The following is a 22,688-nucleotide window of genomic DNA, read 5'->3' on the forward strand; positions in this document are numbered from 1 at the left end:
TGCTGTTTTACACACTTATGTTACTTGCTGGGCCCCTGAAAGTAAATGAATTTTTGACCCTGGGTAAATGTTATAAATTACACATAATTTGTACTGTTTGTTCATGTTCTTGGCTAATCAGAGTTCTTTTCCCACCTGACTGAAATTTCTAATTCTTTAGATTTATGATAATTGTTTTTGGTGTTATGGCCCTGGATTTGCTTTTTGTGATTTTCCCAAGTGTGTCCTTGCAGCATTTTCGGTTGGGCTGTGGATTGCCAGAAGAGAACCTTGTCCTCCTGCACCCCTCCCCGCCCCGCCCAAACACACATAGAGTTTATTTAGCCAGGACGTGCAAACTGTCCAACAGCCAGGTGGTCACAGGGAGCGGGGGTCATGTGGCCTGTTTCAGTGTAGGGGTGGCTGGCACCCAGAGTGTACATTTGGGGCACTTGACCGCCATGGCACTGGCTGCCCACGTGGGGTCTGAGAAGCTCGCTTCATGACGGGCCACACTTCTTTTGCATGAGAAACTTCCAACGAGGGAGGAACTTCTCCAATTACTTGGCTTAATGCTTCCTTAGAAGGGAATTCTTACCAGGATCAGATGCTCCTGGTTCTTGAACCCAAGCTCAGCCTGACAAAAATCACATCCTCATCTGAGAGAAAACACACAGACTCACTCTCAGGGAGCTGGGAGTGAAGTAGGTCTCTCCCCCCAACTTCCTGGCAGTCTAGACATCCCCTATCTCTGTACCCTCAACTCCTTTTTGTCCTGCCAGTTGCATTCATGTTACGCTTTTATTAGATTGAATCAATGTTTGTGGCTTTTAGACAGCTTCATCTGTTAGAATTTCCCTAATCAGATGTATTTGATTGGTATCCGGACCCGGCAACATACTAGAGAACTGCAGCTCAGGTAGCTGGAACCAGCAGGGGTCCTTCACCAGGCTTGTCAGAATGACCTGTGGGGCTTTAGAGAGGTGCACATGCCAAGACCTTCCCGTAGAAACTTGGAGGCACCCGTAGTTTTCCAAAGCTCCTCTGGGATTTCGATATGCAATCTCACATAAGATCCTCAGCCTGCCAGGGACTTTGACTTACAGGTTTTCTGAATGTCTCTTAATATTCCTTTTTGTTGTTGTTCATAAATTGATGACTGTTCCACGTAGGGCACTGATTCCAAACAGGGATATGGATTTTTCCAATCATAGAAACACTTCTGCTGGAGAGTCTGTGTGCCTCCTGGTGACACCATCTGCCAAGGATCGCTGAGGCCCCTGGTAGGCCTCCTCACATCTGAGGTGTAAGGGGGTAGGCGAAGGGGAAGAGAGGTTAAGAACCAATTTGCTAAGGTTTTGCTTGGTATGTGCACCCATGCCCATGTGCATATTTGACTTTGGATTCCAAATTATTTACTTTAGGGACCAAAAGCAAAAAGAGGTGCTGGCTATTTTATTTTTTATTTTTTGCATCAAAACCCAGCTGACCAAGGCCCCAAACAGGCTGAGGGATTGTAGGAAGGGAGTGGGACTGGAGCCAGATCTTTTTTCTTAAACACCATCCTAGAGTGCTAACCAATGAAAGCTTCTCTAAGGAAGTTGGAAGAAAACCACCGTTAACCTCTTTTGGCTCTCATCTTGAGCGTCACATTAAAAGTCATCTGACCTTCCCTCTGGTGCAGAGGTTGTCCTTTCTGGCATGACTGGTAACTTATTTTCTACCTTGGTCATGATACTTTCCTTCTCCCTCTTTGGAAGAGGAAAGCATGTGAATCAAACGATCTGAGGGTTTCACCCTCCTGCTGACCTACTAGATGGTCTGCCCTCACACAAGGGATGCTGTAAGCCTCAGATTCACCAACTGCAAACTAGGGGGAGACCTGACTTAGATGTGGTAAAGATAACATGTCCCTATTTTACAGGTGAGGAAACTGAGGCAGGGAAGGATTAAACAGTTGTCTCAAGGTCCCACAGGCTTTGAACCAAGATTGTCTGACACTGTTCAGAGCCTGCCCACTCAGGCCTTCTGCCACAGAGCTGTGCCGAGGGTCAACATGTATTTCTCATCTGTTTCAAGACAGCCCAGTACAGAGTTTTCTGAAATTACTGTCCAGTGTCCTGCATTGTACAATTCTTGAGCCAGGTGCTTGGAGTATTTTCATCTTTGACCCTAAGGCTTGCAAAGATTGCTGTCAGTACACTTTTCTGGTACCCAGAGAGAGGTGGGTGCACATGGACTTAGGCAAAGAGAGATTTGCATGAGCTGTGTTTTCATCAGCATTTATGGATAATGGTTTTCTGCCCTAACAGGAGGTATCTGTAGTTTGTTTCAAAAAGTTAAAATTACTCTTTTAAAAACAAATGCCTGAATGAATGAAATATTTAATAAATGAGATAACCTTGGGGAGGTTCCCAGTAGTGCCTGGGACATAGTAAGCTTTCTATAACTGTGTGTCTGTTCTCTCCACTTTATCCTTCATTTGATCTTAGTTTGACCTGTTATTTCCTTTTCTACACACTGAGGTCACAGTCTTCTCCATTACATTATCCTCAGTATCGATCAGGTGTTTTGATGAACACTCTTGAGTTTGAGTGCTACGACTAAGTGCCTTTTAAAGAGTGATATGAAGTTAGAAAGGATAGAAATGACTTTGGATGACAGAATTGGGCTCTAGATGTCAGGTTAAAATGATGGCCAACCCCTGGCCGGGAAGCTCACTTGTTTAAAGCGTTGTCCCATGCACTGAAAGGTTATGGGTTTGATCACCAGTCAGGGCACATAAGTAGATTGCAGGTTTGATCCCTGGTTGCGTGGGCATGGGAGGTAACCAATAGATGTCTGTATATCTCTCTCAAAGATCAATAAAATGTGTCCTTGGGTGAGGATTAAAAATATAATAATAATAATAATAATAATAATAAATGATGGACTGATTCTTACGACATGAAGTGTAATGGGGATAAATGTAAGGTCTTATGAACTTCATGAGTACAGAATGGGGGAGGTGTGTGGCTTGGAAGCCAAAGATATTTAAAAAAATACTTGAAATTAAAAATACTTGAGAGTTGGAAGGGTGTCTGGAAAATGTAGTCTTTAGCTGGTAGCCACATTCCTAGCTAAGAACTTTATACCACACTCATGGATTGGAAGAATTAATATTGTTGCAATAAAATGTTCTTACTACCCAAAGCAATATACAGATTCAATGCAATCTCTATTAAAATACAAATGACATTCTTCTCAAAATTAGAACAACTAAGCAAAATTTGTATGATACCACAAGAGACCCTGAATAACCAAAGCAATCTTGACAAAGAATGAAGTGGGAGATATCATGCGCCTTGAATTCAAACTATACTACAAAGCTATAATAATCAAAACAGTATAATACTGACACAGAAACAGATACATATATCAATGGAATAGAGTCCAGAAATAAATCCTTGCTTTTATTTTCAACTAATCTATGACAATGGAGGCAAGACTATACAATGGGTTAAAGACTCTTTAACAGGTAATGTTGGGAAAATGGGAGAGATAGATAAAAAAAAATGAACTGTACCACTTTCTTACACCATATACAAAAAATAAATTCAGAATGGGTTGAAGACTTAAATATAGGACCTGAAAAACATATAACTCCTGGGAAAAAACATAGACAGTAAACTCTTTGACAATTCTCTTAGCAATACCTTCTTGGATATGTCTCCCTAAGCAAGGGCAACAAAAGAAAAAATAAATGGGACTACATCAAACTAAAGACTTTTTGCATAGTGAAAGAAACCATCAACAAAATGAAAATACAACCTACTAAATAGGAGACGATATTTGCAAATGATGTATCCAATAAGGGGTTAATATCCAAAATATATAAAAACCCACACAACATAACATCAAAAAAATCTAAAAAACAATCCAACTGAAAAATAGGCAGAGGACCTGAATAGACAATTCTCCAAAGAGAACACACAGATTGCCAACAGCCATATTTTAAAAAATGCTTAACATCACTAATTATCGGGGAAATGCAAACCCAAACCACAAGATACTACCTCGCACCTGTCGGAATGACCATCATCCAAAAAGTTATCAAATAACAAGTGTCGTTGAGGATGTGGAGGAAAGGGAACCCTTGTGCACTGTTGGGATTGTAAGTTGGTGCAACCACGATGGAAAACAGTGTGGAGATCCCTCAAAAATTAAAAATAGACCTGCAATATGACCCAGCAATACTACTCCTGGGTACAAAGAAAACCAAAACACTAAGCTGAAAAGATGTATATATACCTCTCTGTTCATTGCACTGTTATTCACAGTAGTCAAGATATGGAAGCAACATAGGTATCCATCAATAGATGAGTGGATAAAGATATGATACTGATATATACAGGGTGGGGCAAAAGTAGGTTAACAGTTGTTTGTATGGAAAATGATGCAATAATTAATAAATAATAATACAAGAGTAAATTGTTTCATGTGCTTATAAGTGTAAACCTGATTTTGCCCCACTGTGTTTGTACACACACATATACCTATTCACAATGGAATATTACTCAACAATAAAACAGAATGAAATATTGCCATTTACAACAACACAGATGGACTTAGAGGGTGTTATGCTAAGTGAAATAAGTCAGAGAAGGACAAATAGCATTTTGAAATTACAGGTAGAATATAAAAACAATAAGAGACACAAACAAAATAAAACAGGCACAGCCATAGATACAGAGAATGACCGATGGTTGCCACAGGGGAGGGAAGTGCAGTGACGGATGAAAAACAAAACAAAGACACAAAAATGAATTTTATGACTAGATAAGGAGGGGAGGGGAGAATGGGTACTGACTGAACAATGAGCAGCCTTCTATTAATTTATTATGAACAGCAGTTCAATTTGTTTGCAAAATGTATCAGGCAATATTATATTATATTTATAGAAATATAGTAGGCTTTAGAAAATAAACTGGCAAACTCTTTCTGAAAAGGGTCAAATAGTAAATATTTTATACTTTTCGGGCCATACATGGTCTTTGTTAAAAATTCTTTTTTGTTTAGTGTTTTACAATTCTTTAAAAATGTAAAAATCATTGCTAGCTCATGGACTATAAAAAATAGGCTGCACTATCCACTATGGAAAACAGTATGGAGGGGCCTCAAAAAATTAAAAATGCAACTTCCTTATGACCCAGTAATTTCACTTCAGAATATATGTCACAGAAACCCGAAGTGCTAATCTGAAAGAATGTATGCACTCCTATGTTCACTGCACTGTTATTTGCAGTAGTCAGGCTTTGGAAGCAACCTGACTGTCCATCAATAGATGAATGGATAAAGAAGCTGTGGTACATATACACGGTGGAATATTACTCGGCCATAAAAAGAATGAAATCTCATTTGCAACAACATGGATGGACCTAAAAGGTATCATGCTAAGTGAAATCAGCCAGTCAATGAAAGGCACATACCATACTATTTCACTTATATGTGGAATCTAAAGAACAAAATAAACAGTCAAATAAAATTAAGACTCATAGCCACAGACAGTGGACTGGTGGTTGCCAGTGGGGAGGGTGGTTGGGGGTTGGGTGAAGAAGGTAAAGGGGTTGAGAAGTACAAGTTGATGGTTACAAAATGATCATGGGGATGTAAAGTACAGGAAAGGAATATAGTCAATAATATTGTGATAACTATGTGTGGTGCCATTGGGTACTGGAAATACTGGGTGGGGGGCACACTTTATAAAGTATATTATTGCCTAACCACTATGCCGCACACCTGAAACCAATACAAAATAATATTGAAAGTAAACTGTAATTTTTTTAGAAAGGAGGCTGCACTGGGACTGTATATACATAGTTTGTCACCCTGTTCTAGAACAAGGATGGTGATGAGTCTGGGATCATGCCGTGAGGTGCACGAGGATGTGTTCAGTGAAGGTGATCTGGTTGGGGATGGGGCTCCATTAAAACCTTTGGTTACTTTTAGTCTGGAGAAGCTAAGACTCTTCATGACATGTTCATTGTCTTCAGATTTTTGGACAGTAGGGTTGTTGGGAGAGACCCTTCTTCAGTGTGTGTCTAAAGGGAAGAACTAAAATCAGAAAGAGGATGCTCTGGAAACAGACTGCAGCCAGCATGAATAAGGAAGGCTGTCTCATTATTAGTTATCATTTAGGGAACCCTGATTGCTGCACTGTTATAAGCACTTTATATAGATGATCTCACTTTATCCTCAACAACCCCGTCAAGTAAGTACCATTCTTATCTCTATAGATGAGACAAAGCAACATTAGAGGGTTAAAAAACATACTCAGGGGTATATGCTACTAAGAGGTGGGGCCATAATGACTGCAACTCTCTCCACTGCCTACTCGCATGCAAATAAGAGTAGTTTTATAAATAATTTAGCAGTTCCAGGCACATAATAACTATTGTTGCTGGTAATAATAATGATAATCCCTAGGATGTATTGTGTTTCCCATCATGGTGCTTGTATTAGTTTCCTATGGCTACTGTAGCAAATGACCACAAACTTTGTGGCTTAAAACAACATTATTTATTTGCTTAGAATTCTGGAGGCCCGTAATCTGATACGAGTTTCATAGGGCTGAGATCAAGGTGTCAGCAGGGCTGGTCTCCCTGCAGAGGCTCTAGGAGAGAATGTGTTGCTTGCCTTGTCTATCTTCTGGTGGCTTCCAGGTTTCCATGGCTTGTGGCCACATTACTCTGTGGTCGGATTGCTAGCTCCTTGTCTACCCTCTGCCTGTAATAGGATACTTGTGATTACATTTAGGGCGCTCCCTCAAAATTAAGGATAATCTCTCCATCTCAAGATCCTTAAAGGAATCATACCTTTTGCCATGTAAGATAATATTTATAGTTTCCAGAGATTAGGAATTGAATATCTTTTGGGGACTGTTATCTAGCTTACCACAATGGATTTAAACATAGACTAGATAACCCTATTTTTTTCTTTCCACTATTAGAAAAAAACCCAACTTTATAAATTTTGTGATTTATTGGTCTATTTTTCCTTGTGGTTTTTATTTGTGAAAGTAGAATATATTTTGTATAAGGCATTAGTTAGAAGTAATACTTAATGGCTTTTGAACAGTCATGATCCAACACCATTTATTGAATAATCTATTCTTTCCCCCACTAATTTACAATTCAGTTTTTATCACCTGCCTATTGCATGGCAAATGCTGAATCGATGTCTCGACTTCATTCAGGGCCATCGATCCATTTTGCAGGTTTCTGCAATTGTGCTGCACTGTTTCATTTACTGTAGCTTTAAAGTGTATATCCATAGTTGATAAATTTAGCCCCCTCTATTCTTCTACTGTTTTTTCATTGTATCTTTCAACTTAAAAAGTCCTTATTATCATTTTAATGTCATCTTGGAAAGAAATGAGACAGATGGAATTGTAACTGTCTGCCTTCCATAATAATTTTCACCTTATTTTTTATTCTAGTGATTTTACTAACTCATCCACTGAAATCGTATGGAAGTTATCTTTTAAAACTTCTCTATAATAATTAAATTAAACTTTGCAACCACATTATGAATTATTTGTTTTAGTTCTTATTATATTTTCTTATGTAATATGGCTTCTCCTTTCTTGAGTTCCCTATTTCAGCTAATTTTTTATTCTTGGCTAGAATAGAATTTCAAGTAATCATGGTTTTTTTAAAGATTTTATTTATTTATCTTTAGAGGGGAAGGGAAGGAGAGAAGGAGAGAAATGTCAGTGTGTGGTTGCCTCTTGTGGGTCCCCTGCTGGGAACTGGCCTGCAACCCAGGCATGTGCCCTGACGGGAATCGAACTGCGATCGTGTGGTTCACAGGCCCGCGCTCAATCCACTAAGCTACACCAGCCAGGGCCCATTCCATTTATTTTTAGAGAGAGGGGAAGGGAGAAGAACATCAGTGTGTGGTTGCCCCCAGCGCGCCCCCTGCTGGGGACCTGGCCTGCAACCCAAGCCTGTGCCCTGACTGGGAATCGAACCGCAATCGTGTTGTTCGCAGGCCCACGCTCAATCCACTGAACCACGCCAGCCAGGGCTAATCATGTTTTTAAAACAAAGAGTATTTGGGTGATATGATTTTTATGTCTTTGAACATGCCTTTTTTGTCATCACCTGTGAGAGAAATTGGTTGGGCAGCAGCGGAATTCTCCGGTTACAATAATATTCCCTTAGAACTCTATGAAAGCTGTGCCGCTTCTTTTAGCACAGTGCTGCTGATGTGTCTAATTATCTTTTTTTTACGTGGCTCGATCTTTCTCACCTGCCGTGAAGCTCGCAGTTGTATCTCTGTTCTTGGAGATTCAAATTATATCTGGAACTGTGTGTTTTTTGGTAACCCTGCTGCCCCACACCCAACAGACCCCTGGGATCTAAGGCCGAAAGTCTTTCTTCAGCTCAAGGAAATATTCCTCTAGTTCTTCCTGGGTTATTGCGTTTCTTTCCATTGGCTATGTTGTCTTCTGGAACTCTTAGAAAACTAATACTGAATTTTCTGAATCTCTCAGTTATATCTTATGTCCTATCTTGTTATTTAAATCTCTTTTTTCTTTTTTTCCTTTCTGGTATCCTCGCATGAGCTGGGGCCCTGCCCCTATTCAGTCTTGGACTTCCACCCATATTAGGGACAAATTTCTCACTTGGCAAAGACGCTGTGAAATGACTGCCATTCTGTGTGGAGGGAACCGCCCTAGTTCCGGATGTCCTCTAATTTGCTGCTGAACAGATGCCCTTGAACCTCATCTAATCTCTGGTCCTCTGAGTTTGGACTTTTTCAGGATCTTTTTCTGGAAACCTGTGCACTTTCTTATTCGGGTGTCTGTGCAGAATCACGAGCTTATCAGCACTGATCAGTGTTCCTCCTCACATCCCATCTGCTCACGATCTTTGCCATAGTCTTCAAACTGTTGGCTTTTGATGGCTTTTTATGATGGTTCTCAACACTGCCACTGATGTTTTGGTCAAAAAACTTTTGTTCCTTTAGAGGAGTAGGAAGGAGTAAATGTATGGGTCCAATATTCCATCCCCCAAACCCAAAACCCCAGTAGCGGAGGTTGAAAAATCCTATGGATGCTGGACCAAATGATCTTGCAGCCTCACCTGGCTTGGGGAAGGCTTGTCTCTCAAAGTCTAAAGAGTGAAGCAGCACGATGAAAGGTCGGAAAACCAGCTTTTACAGAAAGGTCCGGAGAGCAAGGTTTAACTTGGTCAGGAGCACAGAATGGGCTGAGACTTGCGTGGTGAGTTACACGAAACCTGCAGGAGGGATGAAGCTTAAATTACAGCCGAAGTGACTCAGGTTGGTCACTACCAAGACTATTGAGTTCTTCGAGACCTGTGTGGCCCAGTTAAGAAGACTCCTCTGGTTAGTTTTCTGAAGGGTGAAGAGCTGTTCTCTTTAAGGGCAGAGGACGGACTGAATTACCTTCTGGATAGCCTGCCGTCCTGAAGATATGATGATTATGATACCCCAGGCCCGTGCTGTTAGATGTGAAATGAACAGCAGCAGAATACTTCTGAGAGTAAAAACTCTTGTTTTCACTCAGCCCCACTGATGGGGTTTTTTTTTTTTAAGTGAGGAGACACTATTTTTGACAAGAACACTTGCTCCATATCTTTAAAAGCTAACGGAGACACCTTTAGTTTTTCCCCTCATTTGCTGGCAAGGACAGGACTTTGAGTGGCTCCCTCTCTCTCTGCCACTGGAGGCAGCTTGAGCTTTCAGCACAAATGGGCACTTCCTCCCTGTCCCCTCCCCCAGGGCTGGGTAGAGAGAAAAGCAGAGAGAGGGTATGGGCTGGACCAGGGGGAGGAGTGACAGGCTCTCCGTGGTAGGCCTGTGCCTGTCACACAGCCTCCTGGGCTCTGGCCTGAGGTGGCCGTGGGAGAGACAGTTCCAAGCTGTATGGCTGGTGACATTTCCGGCTGCCAGTGCCCAGCCAATCAGTGACAGGCCCAGCTAGCTAAAGCAATGACACATGAAATATGATAATTTTTCTGCTAAAGAGCCTGGACATCGGGATGGGGGAGGGAGGGAAGAGAAGGGAGTGTGTGTGTGTGTGTGTGTGTGTGTGTGTGTGTGTGTCTGGGAGGGGGCAGTGCAGGCAGTACCTGTGACAAGGTGGGATGGTGACAGTGTACTGGCTCTGATGCTGGGGCTATAAGGACATGCCCGGGGGAGTGGCCACAGAAACACCGGGGTTACTCTTCAGGTAAGCTGAGAGCCAGAGCAGAAGCACCCAGTGCCATTCTGAAGCTCAGGGCCCCAGGATGAAAAAAAAAAACAACAACCCAGCTGCAAAAGGTATTTTTGTTCCTTTTCCAAACATAAATGAGGTTAGGAGTTTTTGTTTCTTCTCATTGCTGCCTCTTGAAAAGCCAAAATAAAACTAGGGAAAACATCATCCAGGTTTGAAATACTTGACAAAAAATTTAAAAAAAACATTTGGGCTGAGGGTTGTTTATCCCTAACCTCAGCCCATTTTCCTATCCCATGCTCAAACTAGCCCTAAAAAATAGTAAAGTTAAAGAAAGTCTTGTTAACAAAATCTTAAAGAAGGGCACAAGTCCGTATCTTAGGGACTGTAAAAGGTCAGGTGGCAGTTTTGATTCCAGATTCTGTTTTGTTGTTTGTTTTTTTTAATGTGTCTTGAAACAAGATCTGGTCCTAGATTACATTATAGTTTAGAAGCAGTGCCCCAAGGGTTCTCTGGGTGGAGGACGTGGCACCTGAGGCTTTGGGCCAGGATAGGGTGAGGGGTGCCCTATAGTTAACTCTGAGGTGGTAGAAATCCCCACTTCCTTCAGCACCCTGGGCCAGCTTCCCAGTCCTTTATCAGCAGTTAGGGACTCCTGAGGGGTGACCCCTGTGTCGTCTGATCCCAGGAAGCTGTGTGTTCAGAAGCTAAGGGTCACAGTGTTTACATAACGTGCTGATTGGTCACTGAGGAGCTCATCCTTGCAATAAATGTCTGGTTTCATCTTGCATTTGCATTCTCTCTCTCCATATATATACATATATATATTTATACATATGACAAATTTGTAAAAGTCATCGATAAGTGAAATCATTGCCACTGTGTGCAAGCCTGCACTGTGGCTTTGGGCATGGGACTGACTTTCTGTGCTGGGAGTAATAGCTGTTCTCAAGTGATAATCGGTGTACTGTGTCTTTAAAAGGTTAAAACCCGTTTCAGAAAAGGTTTGGACTCATAGTGGAGAAGGCAAGCAAGGCATGGGTCGGCTCCGGACTCAGAAAACAGCTGCTGATTAGATTCTGTGTCTGTGGACAGAATTTATTCTGTGTTTTTTCAGCAGCAGGAATTCGAGAGGGATGCTGCTGTTTGGCTTTCTGATCGTGATTTATATTTATTCAGAGGAATAACAGAGGGTGGATCTGTTCCCGGAGCGAGCATGCTCACAACCAGCCAGCCGACTCTCCCATTATCCAACTGCCTAGTTTGGTGCTTCAGTGTACATGCATATTCCGTGTGCATATGTGTGTACACAAACTCGCATGCATGCCTGGGCAGACAGATTTGTGCACAGGCTCTGCTCTAAGGACAATTCTTTCAATAAGGTCTTTACCCCTTACTTGAAACAGGTGTTCATGAAAAAAATGCACAAAATCCTGACTGACCGGAATAATTCGTGAAGAAGGGGCTGGATCCGTGGGTCAGAGAACACAGGACCAGTTTGCCATCCCAAGGCCCAAGGTAGGGGACTCTGGATTTTTATTTGGCGGACGAATTCCTTGTGCTTGATTGTATTTATTGTGGTTTTGCCCGCGGTCGCCCAGGGGAAATGAAATAGCTAGCTGCGATTCCATTTTGTCGTTGCCTTTCTGAGGCACGGTGTTGGGGGCTGAGGCGAAGGGGTTGGCTTGGTGGGCAGCTGCGCGCCGTGTGTGGCGCCCTCGGTGGGCTGAGCAGGCTGCTCGGCCTGGTGCTGGGGCACCGGCGCCTCAAGTGACCCCGCGCGTCAATCACCGGCAGCGGCGGCGGCTGTAACCCTGTGCGCGCCGCACGCTCCTCGCGGGCTCGCTGGCAACCCTTCTCCGCACCCGCGCACTGGTGACCGTGCTTCAGTGAGCCTCAGCTGGTCGCCAAATGCCTCGCTCCTGCAGCACCTGCATTTTCTGCTGCTTGCCTGGCTCCTGTTCCAGGATTACTCAGGCCCACCCGCCGCCTCTGTGGCCCGATTGGTGGGGAAAGATTCGGAGATTGCTGGGTGTCCAAGCAGAAGGATGCTCTTCCCTCCTCTCCTTAATCTTAGCCCCGCCCCCAAATATTCCGAGACGAAATCCCAACCTCCCTCCTCTCCAAACAAAACAAAACAAAACAAAACAAAAACCAAACTCTCACTCTCTTGGGGATTCTTGCTTTACCACTAGGCAAAGCGGGTGCCCCCTCTCCAAGTTGTGCCCCACATTTTACCATCTTTTAAAATTAGAAACACCGCGGGTGCTGCATGGCCCCCACGGAGATCGCACCAGCTGTCGGAGGACTGGAGCGTGGTGAACAGCCTGAACCCGCGTAGACTTGGACGGTGGTGGTATAGCGGGACTCGGGGGGCCAGGCGTTGGTTTCCTTGGACGGGACTGCTTTGGTTTACACTGCAGAGGTCCGGTGGACTTCTGTGGCTCGGCAGACCGTCCCTTGAACTTCGCGGGCAGTGCTTGCAGGCAGGATGGTCTGCGGGGTTGGGCCCTGGATGAGCAGCATGTGGGTCTTCTTTCAGCTGCACAGGCTCAAGTTCCTGGCAGCCCTTGTCATGGTAACTAGCAGCAGCCAGGAGCCACCCAACCACGAGGTGTGCTTCTGTAGTGTTAAAACCGGCTTGCTTTCTGGGGTTGGGGGAGGAGTGGGGGGAGAGTGAGGTGTGAGCCGCACTGATCTGCAAGTTCTTCAGCCCTCCTTTGTGTGGTTATGCGGCCCCCAGTGATGATCAGACCATGTGCCCTGGCAGCTCCTGGTCATCTCCTGGTCCTCCCCCGGACTGAGGAAGTTGGCTCCCCTGGTTTAAGATGTTTTTATGTAACTGTGTGTGTGCTGGGGGCAGGGAGAGTGTGCAGAGGAGGAAGGCTCATTGGAGCAAGGTATTCGAAGAACAGAGGCCAAGATCACATGTCCGCTGGGGGCAAGGTGGACCTGGCTTTGGGTTGCTGTTGATCTGACCACCCTCCCACATCCCTTTCACCTGTCATTGCCTGTCTGAGCTGTCCTGTGGTCATTTTACCCCATTTGTCTCTCTCTTCCCACTCTGCTTCACTATGGCACTCACAGGACAGGATTGTGACATGGGCCTCTTTATCACTCCCCTTAGTGCTTCAGCCTAAGACTGCCGGGCAGATTGATTAATATGGTGAGGAAGGATGGCCCCTTTGGGCTAAGATATTTTTTTCTCTTAATACCCCAGTGGTTCTCTTTAAGGGCTAACTTCTAAGGTGTACATCAGGGCAGTGGATCAAGATGTGCTCAGCTGGCACTGTCGTTAAGCTGTCTTTGCCTGCTGTGCTTTGGTGGCAATAGAGAATTGTGGGCTGACTTTGGGTCCTTGCCAAGTGAGCCATTGGGGCATTTAGTGTATGAAAGTTACAGGCAAGAAGAAGATGCACTTGGTCTGAAATCCTGGCAGCTTCGAGGCCCCGACTTGATGGAAGATAACACTAAGAAAGCTGTGTGACAGCTGGATAGTTTTTAACTTGTTGCTCACTTCCCACTCTGTGAGTTCCCTGATGTCTTTCAGGTTCTTTTCTGCTCTCCACACTGCCGGTCAAGGAGGCCCTGACATGCTGTTCTTCTTGGCCTTTCGGGTGGAATCAAAACAGATTTACAAATCTATGGATATCCTGGGCAGGCAGGGCGAGAGACACTGGCCAGGGGAACAGGCAGCTCTGGTGTTTCCAGCCAGACTTGGCCAAAGCCCTTGACCCATGCTGTTCTTCGTCCGTAAAGTGGGTGTAATCATCAGAGCCTTTCCAAACCCACTGGAACATCTTGAGAAGAAAATGAGATGGGCTTGTAGTAGCATGTGCTTTTAGCCAATGGGTATTAAGCTAATACCATAAGAGTCTGGACTTCACGTTCCATATCTCACTCACCTAGTTGGGACCTAAGTCACAAACTAAGAAAGATGCCGTAAGTCCAAAGGCTACAGTTCCCGTGTTATGACCATCACAGGGAATTTCATACCCTGTTTTAGGACTCTTTTTTTATGTGAACTTCTGAGAGGCTTGGTTATTTGTTTGCCAAACACACCTAGCAAATTGGAAGAGATTGAGAATATACTATACAAGGGTTACTAAGGTTTTTTCTTTTTTGGCATATGTCTGTAAGAAGTACTAGTAATGTAAGAAACAGAAAAACTAAAAATACTTTAAATAAATTTAAAAGACACAGAGCTTTAAAGCACAGAATTTTAAAACTGGTTAATGTAAGGATTTAATATAAGTAAGTCAATGAAATTTTACATATTTTGATAGGTCTTCAGGACCCGTAATAACTGGTGTTCATAGTGGCCCATACATATCAAGAGAAGTTTAAATGGTATTTTTGTGTCCAGTTTAAAAGGTATTAGAATTTGAAATATACTCCAAGTGATTTTTAGCACAGTGCTAAAATGAAAAACTGCATTTATGCAGGATCATGGAACCCCCAAGGTTTCTGGACAGCCAGGGGCTTACTGATAGAAATTAAAGCTATTAATGCCTGCTGAAATTAATCGAGAACTTTATGATCTTTTGCTGAAATTTAGCAGGGAACTATTATGCTGGTATTAGTAGTGCTTATGTTCTAACATCTGATGCTACAGAAAATGCTAAGAAGGAAGGAAACATGTGAACTTGTCTTGTGCCAGGTGACATACTTAGAGCTTCCCAACTCGGTAACTCCACGGCTGCAGTTAGAAGTGATCCAATGACAAAGATGAGCGGTCAACCCCAGTGGCGTGCATTTCCTACATCAGTGTGGGGAATATGGGCTCCTCACCACCAGTGCCCGGTTAAAATACTCATCAGAAAACAAGTTAAAGATGTCATGGCCCCGAGGCACCAGGGCTGCGGGTTTGACCCTGGGTCAGTGCACAGGTTGGAATCAACCAATGAGTGCATAGATGGGTGGAGCAGCAAGTAGATCTCTCTCTCTCTTTCTCTCTCCCTCCCTCCCCTCATCATCCCCTCTCTCTTTCAATTAAAAAATAAAAATAAAAATAAAACAGATGTCTTGGCAACACCCTAATGCCGAGCTGTGGTGTTTACTCAATTTAGACATTGTGCTCAAAACTGGAGGGCATTACAGGAGCAGTGTTTAGCTCTGCCTGACCCACTCCCAATGATTTTGGTTACAATTTGCTCGAAAATAAAGGCACCAGGAAAAATAGAAGTAGAAGGAAATGATTCCCAATGCCTTTTAAACTCAATACATATGTCAAAAATGTGAAGATCATAATTAAAAGTAGCTGAAGAGTATTGCTCATTTTGTAGATGCACATAAATTCATGATTTTGGGCAAATTACTGGAAGACATTTTTGAACTTGATTTTAAAAACTGTCAATTAAAGTTCATTGAATATGATCGAAAATGCTTAGAACTTTCCAAAGTTTCTATGTATATGACCAAAGGGATACTGGTATAGTAAGGTAGAGAAAGGGTATTCTCTGACCTCCCAGCAGGCTTGGAAGGCAGAAGCTGGTGGGGGAGGTGACTGACTCACACTCTCCAGAGGGCTGCCTTTTTGGGAGGGTAAAGGTTGGGAACCTGTGTGTGGGCCATACATCCAGCCCATTGGTGGAAACCATGTGCATGTGAGAAATGGGATTCCTCTCCTCCTTACCAAGCGTTTCGAAATGCCAGGTGTAGCTGGCATCCCTGTGAAAAAAGCAGAAGGGTGGGGCCTCACATCAGACGTGCAGTAGAGATCAACTGAGAACACCCCTCAGATGGGGTGGGGGTGGGGGGGAGCGCAGCCAGGGAGAAGCATACAGAAGTTAGTCCCAGGAATCTTGGCAACTCTCTGAATGCCCGTGGGTCCTTGAGCTGGAGTTCAGGGTGACTTCTAAAAAATGAGTAATGTTATGTATGACTGGGGTCCAAAGAAAAACTGATAAACAAATAATAGAAGTAGAAAAAATAAAAGCAGTTTTATACATACATGGTATGCTCTGCTGAGCCTCCATCACCAAAGTCAGTCTGATCAGTCATCCACTGGACTCCCAGGCTTGGCATTCGATGCTGAAGCTATCTTCCCATCTAAGGACCCCTGATAAAAATGAACTGGTTTAATTTTAATAAAAGAGGAGCTCTGAAAACCTCCTTAATCAAGATTCAACACAGTAGACCTTTGGCACTCTCTAAGGATACATCGCAAACCCTTGGCACATCCCCCCGTTTGAAAACGCAGACATTTGCATCTCTCCTTGACTTCCTTCTGAATCAAGTTTCTGTCCAGAGAGAAGAGGTTCCCATGATTACTCACAGGCCACCAGTTATTTGCCTTTTCAACTTGTACTCAAGGAAATAAAACGTCTTCCACAGAGTTTCTGTTTCCCTGGTGGTGTCTTGGGGCGAAGAGCTTTGACAAGGCTCACAGTGACTTGCTCTTGGGCTGTGGCTTTGCCATGCAGAGTTCCTGGTGCTTCAGGAAGGAGACCATTGCCATGTGGCATGGCTCTGGGGGGTTGTTCACACATGACGGACAAAGTGAGTGTCAAACCTATAAATGCCAAGCGTCTATTGGAGTTGCCAAAAAAAAATTGCATGTGTCAGTAACTCCCAAACTCCCCCACCCCCTAGCCCTTGATACGCACTTAATGCACTCTTAGAGACTCCCTCTGACTGTCTGCAAATCTCGGTGGAGAGCACGGAGGCATCACACGGCTGAAGCATATGATCAAGGACCAAAATGAAAGCATCGCTATTGAAACCCAGGCAAGAGAAACAGCATGGAGTCATTTGCTCCATGCCCTTATTTTAAAGATTTCAAAATGTGAGATGATTCCAGAAGCTTAAAAAGTAAAGTAAAACCACTGTGCTTATGATTATGCTCAATTAGAGAGGCAGATCAGAATGTGCTCTGCGGGTTGGGCCCTGCCGCATTTTACCGGGAGAGAGTCCTGTAGGAATGTTTCTGGAGTGACTTGGGGAGAAGCTCTGAGGGGCGCAGTGGCGTTAAGGGTTCGGTGGGTCGTGTTGGTCGTCTTTGTGGGGCCTCCAGAGCACACGTGGCAGGAACCGGAGTAATGCCATGTGTTTCTTAGTAAATGTTTCTTTATGATCTTCTTTTAAATAATTTTTCCTCCATGTTTAGTAGTTCCTAGGCATAAAAGAACACTTAGTTACGTACATTAAGGTACAGAGAATGTGACGGCACTGGCGTTCTCACCAGTCACTTTAAGAAAAAGAATGTCACCCTGACCTTTGAAGTGCTGTACTTCGTCCCATCCCATCCCGTTTCCTGGACATTTCCGTCTCTTTTCCCCATGCTTTTCGTCATTGTCTTACTCTCTTATATTTGCATCCCTAAACAATATCTTGTTTAGTTGTGTGAACTTCTGACAAATGAAATCATACTGTTTGTATTCTCTCGCTTAGAGGTAACCCACGCGTACCGGTAAGGCTGCCCTTGTTGGCAAACAGCAGACACATTGCCGTGTCAGCTGGTGGCAAATTGCTTCTTACCTGACTCTGCTCCCCTTCCTTCCCCACCGCGGCTCCCGTGAGACTGCCTCCACTCTGATTTATTCTTTGACTCATGAATTTTGTGTACCTGTGCTTCTTAATTTCCCAACATCTGAGGATTTTTATGTATTTGTGACAATGGTTAGTAGATTCCATAATTCGTTCAATAGGTATGATAACATGTTCTTAGTAATGTAACGTATACAAGCTCTTTCCTGGCTAAGGTAGAAGACCTGGTGAGCAGATGGGGTGTGGATGTTTTAAACCTGCTAATAAGAGTTTTACCAGAATAGAAACGAATGAAATTGAGCACATAAGAGATAGTTAGACATTAACTGTGGAAGTGCATTCGCTACTAGGGAGTTAATTCTTCTTTCTTGGTAACTTGGGAGAACTGATAGATTTGGCCCATTTTCAGTTTCACACATTGGTTGCCTGTTTGGGTAGCACATTTCTCCTGGAATGTAGCTTTTTAGAGACCGTTTCTTTCCTCGTCCACTTGCTAAGGACTAGATGCCCAGAAATACTGAGTTTTTCTCTTATGGATGCTTGTTTTTGTGTTTTTTTTTTCCTGTCTTGGGCCAGAGTTCTACCCTCACGCTACCCTTACTCTTTGTTCTTAGTTTGTTATTGAATGATAGGCCTTACCACCTGGAGACCAGCCCTCTCTGGTGGAAAAAAGTGCAGGCATCCAGGTGTCTATGACTGGCTCTCTCAGCTTCCAGCAAACGGGACTTGGATGGCAGCTGGTGTCCCCAGCCCCTCCTGTTACCCATGTGACTTGGCTGAACTCAACTTCCATGCCTTTTGTCTGGGGGACTTTATAACTCTCTGCTCCCTGAGGGGTTTATCCAGGAGAGCCCTGACTGATGATACTGGTGTGGTTCACTCTCAGGCAGACATGCCCCCCTGCTCGCTTCCTGTCATGATTTCTGAGCGAGGGGCTGTGGGTCACCATTGTCCCCTTCCCTTTCTGGGAGGCTACTCGTAATTCGGTGTAGCAGATGGACATTCCGGCTGCCATGGGCCCCCTGCAGGCCCAGGGGGAGGATCATGCCAGTCTCACGCTCTGTCCCTTTCCTGCTGCCTGCCCGCCCTGTTCACTTCTCATCCAGCTAGGGTGGGGGTGCCCCTGCTGGGCGCGCTGTCTTATGTAGGTAGCCAGGTGGGAAGAGATTAGGCGAAGGGCTCTCTCTTTCCAGGGTTTGAGATGGTGAGAGCTCATTTTTCTGCTTCCTCAAAGCCATGCGGCATTTGCTGCCCCTGTTCTCTCCACCTCCCTTTCTCCCCTGCTGCCTCCCTCACCCCTGCGCCCATCCCCATATGCCTTCAAGAAGACAATTCTAGCAAAAATGAACAGTTTCCTTGGACAGAGACTAATGACCTCCCTCCTTCCCAAGGCCAAGTCGTTCTTGAAAAGGCATTTCCTCTTCTCAGGTTATATATGCGTTGTTTTCACCTGGACAGCAGAGGCCTCAGAGGGGCCCAGTGAGAACCTTGTGGTCTTGCCAGCCTCCTCTGTGGGTCACTGACCAGTTCTGCAGACCAGCTGCTCCCTGAAGGAAGCTGAGGTTCCGTCAGCCCGGCTCTCTGGTCATTTCCACTAATTTGCGATGGCAGTTCTGGAGATGCTTGGGGCGGCTTGGCTTGGAACGGGAGAGAGTGGGCTTTCAGGAGAGAGAGGGCTAGAGAGTGGGCTTTCAGGGGAGAGAAGGTAGGGAGGGTGAAAGAAGGGAGGAAGGTTGAGAGAAAAGAGGGAAGGGAAGAAGGAAAGAGGGAAGGGAAGAAGAGGGGAAACCAGAAGAAGAGAAGCCAAGGAAGCTGAGCATACCCAGCTCTGGCTTCAGGTTTCACAGGCCAGCACGTCTCAGGTCGTGTTGCATGACTTGAGTCTCTTTTATAAAATTGAGTATAATGTACATATAATAGATTCCCTTTATAAATAAAGTGTACAATTCAATGAGTTTCAACAAACATCTGCAGCAATATAGCTGCCCCAGAAGCGACACATGCAACATTTTCATCGTCCCTGAGAGATCCCCGTGCCCAATGCAGCCCTCGCGCCCCTTCCTCTGTCGGCCGCGGGTCTGCTTTCTGAAGCTGTAGTTTTGCCTTTTCTGGGACTCCCTAGGGGCAGATGGACTCATATAGTCTATCCTTTTCTTGCTCCTGACTCTTCTGCATGGCACGATGCTTTTGAGACCCACTCTCAAATGGTGCGTGCAGCAGCAGTCCATTCTCTGTATCGCAGGGTAGCGTTCTATTGTACAATGTACCATGACTGGTTTAGCATTTCACTTGTTGGTGGCGATTTGGGCCATTCCCAGTTCCAGGCTCTTGTAAACAGGCCACCATGAATGTTTATATGCAGGTCTTTGTGTGCACAGAGCTTCCCACTTTCTTGGGTAAATCCCTAATCAAGTTTCTTCTCTTTATCTCTCCAGTGATTGGAATGCCCATTTTTGTGTCTTTGTGCCTATCAGCCTGTCACCAGGCGGCTGCTTCTATTTCCTGTTTCGTGAGTGGGCATCAGATAATAATGGGATTCAGGACGCCGCCCCCTGAGCTAGTCCCTGGTACATTCTTTAGACTCCATATTCTGGCTGTCAATGCACTTGATGCTGTAACTGGACTAGAAGTGACATGGCGCAGAAACTGAGAGCACAGGCGTGGAAGCCACTGCACGGGTTTGTAGTCCAGCTCAGTCACACGCTGACCGTGTGATCACGAACAGGTTCCTTAACCTCTATGAGCCTCCATTTCCTCGTCTGCAAAATGGGGATAATAAGAGCATCTAGCAAATGGAGCTGTGAAGTGTCCACAGTCAGACAGATAGGTGAGTAGATAGATGCAGGGTGGGGCGGAAGTAGATTTACAGTTGTTCATATGGAAAATAACACAGTAGTTAATGAATAATAATAATAGAATAATCTCGGGGCTTCGCATACACGCAACTGTAACCCTACTTTTGCCCCACCCTTACGCTTATCCCACAGCAAATACCATGTTGCTGAAGGACTGGACGAAGCAGAATATCTGGGCCTGGAATGTCCAGATGTCCTTTTAGTGGCTCATGACGGGACTGGAACCTTCTCCCCGAACTGCTCTGTTGCCCGGCCCCCTGGCGCCTGAGCTCCCACTGGACACCAAGCACGGCCACCACACTGGTGGACAGCACGTTCTCCCCTTGTCACCTACCGGCTCCTCTTCCGGCGGGGTGTTAGCTGCCCCCTCTACTCCTTGAACTGTAGTCCTGTCTCCTTTCTCCCGTTTATTCCAAAGATGGTTACTCCTCCAAAACTGTAACTACAAGTTGCAAGAGACCCACTTGTTTTGTCCCTGCTCCTCCTGTCAGTCCTGTGTCCACACCTGCCACGCTTCCACCCGCATCGGGAGCAAGGCCTGAAGAGCTGCTCCCACACTCTGAGGCCCCCGTACCCTGGTTTGCATGAATCTTCACGTGGCACGGGGCTTGAAGCCCTGAGCTGAGGGGAGACATGGCAGGGGGCTCACAGGCCCAGAGATAGTTTTCCTACAAACCTGTCCAGGATGTTGCTGTCAGGGCTGCCTCCACGGTACTGAGGGTTATAGATGCCCATCACCAGGCCCCATCCCCTCTGAAAGCCAAGGACTGAGGCTTCCTTTGGAGGGTGACTCCCTTTTTTGGGGGGGGAGGGGTTGAGGCCCACTGGGTACGTAATTAGAAACAGGGATTTAGCCTCGCAGCCCTACATTCAGAGGGAGAAACACTTTCTGGAGCTGACCTTTTCCTCTCTCTCGGGGTGAGATAATTCGGGTGAGGGTGATCAAAAGAAACAGAGAAATCAAAATGTGGGGTCGGTCCTCGATGTTCACCAACACGAGGCAGCTGAGCAGAAGCTCCCTATGGGCAGAATGAAGCTTCCAAGGTGAGAACCTCTGCGGGTCTGTGGGAGTGTTTGTAGAGTCTGGAAATGGAGTGGTAACCGTGTGGCATCCATCCTTAATGAGGTTCTCCGTGTAGAGCACGATGTTCAGCGTTTTCCGTGGGTGATCTCAGTTAATCCAGTCTGGTGAGTGGAAGACGACTGTCTGTCTTTACTGCCATAGCTCTGTCCTAGGGGGTTTCTGACGTTCGTGGTCTAGGGTGAGGCCTGGGCATTTGGGCTTTAAACCCTCCCCCAGGGATTGTAAGGCACAGCCAAGCCTGGGAACTGCTTTACAGAGAAGGGAATTAAGCCTTCAGCGGTCAAAGTCACTGGCCCCAGGTCACACAGCTGTGAGTGGCGGTGCAGGATAGGAGTGTAGGCCCATGGGGCTGCATCATTTGGGCTGAGTACCCCTTCTTTGTGCAGATGGGAAGAGGGTCCCCACTGGCTCCTGGGTGCTGGGCAGGACACGGTCACTAGGGAGACAAAGATGCCGCTGGCGTTCCCAGCACTTCCTTGCTGACCCAACACTCTTCGGAGTCCGAGCACGTGTGTGCTCTGAGTCTGAAAGGCTCCCAGGACAGAAGGCCCCTGGCCAGCTCAGCAGAGGGGCAGGCTGTACACCCTTCAGCCATTGGTGCACGCTCAGCTTGGCTGCATCTGGGTCGAAGGAAACAAGTGGGGATGTTTCTTGGTATTTTTCTCCAGTGGGATCCACAGCCAGGCACAGATGTCTTGGTCCTTCTGAGCACAGCAGGAAAGGGGACGAGTCGAGTGCATAGTGGTCTTTTCCAGCCCTCCCCTCTAATAATAATGGCAACAGTGGGACTTTCAAGGACCAACACCTACTGTATGCATCAGGCGCTGCTCTGAGGGCCTTACGCCAATTACCCCATTTTATCCTCACAGGAAGTCTGTGAAGTAATAAGCACTATTATTATTATTCCATTTTTCAAGTAGGGAAACTGAGGCACAGAGGCATCAGTGGCAGAAATGAGGGTCATCCTAGGTAGTCTGACTCTGGGGATCAACTCTTAACCATCAGATATACTGCCTCTCATGGATCCTACTGTGCCTTGTTCTCTAGTTGCTTCAAG

The 22,688-nt window shown here is 45.2% G+C and overlaps 1 protein-coding gene across 3 annotated transcripts in view; it reads left to right on the forward strand.

Annotated features, from left to right (window-relative positions):
* The window catches only part of HIVEP3 (HIVEP zinc finger 3), a 410,805-nt gene that overhangs the window by 68,024 nt on the left and 320,093 nt on the right, over positions 1–22,688 (forward strand). For 2 of the 3 annotated variants that reach the window (XM_037032652.1, XM_037032653.1), the window contains exon 1: positions 11,230–11,722. The gene's annotated coding sequence lies outside the window, so the exon portion shown is untranslated. Of the gene's footprint in view, positions 1–11,229; positions 11,723–22,688 lie in introns of those variants that run through there. The other variant, XM_037032649.1, reaches the window with a different exon arrangement.

This window comes from Sturnira hondurensis, unplaced genomic scaffold (genome assembly GCF_014824575.4).
Source record: "Sturnira hondurensis isolate 20B ecotype Veracruz unplaced genomic scaffold, ASM1482457v3 Scaffold0021490, whole genome shotgun sequence".
NCBI lineage: Eukaryota > Metazoa > Chordata > Mammalia > Chiroptera > Phyllostomidae > Sturnira > Sturnira hondurensis.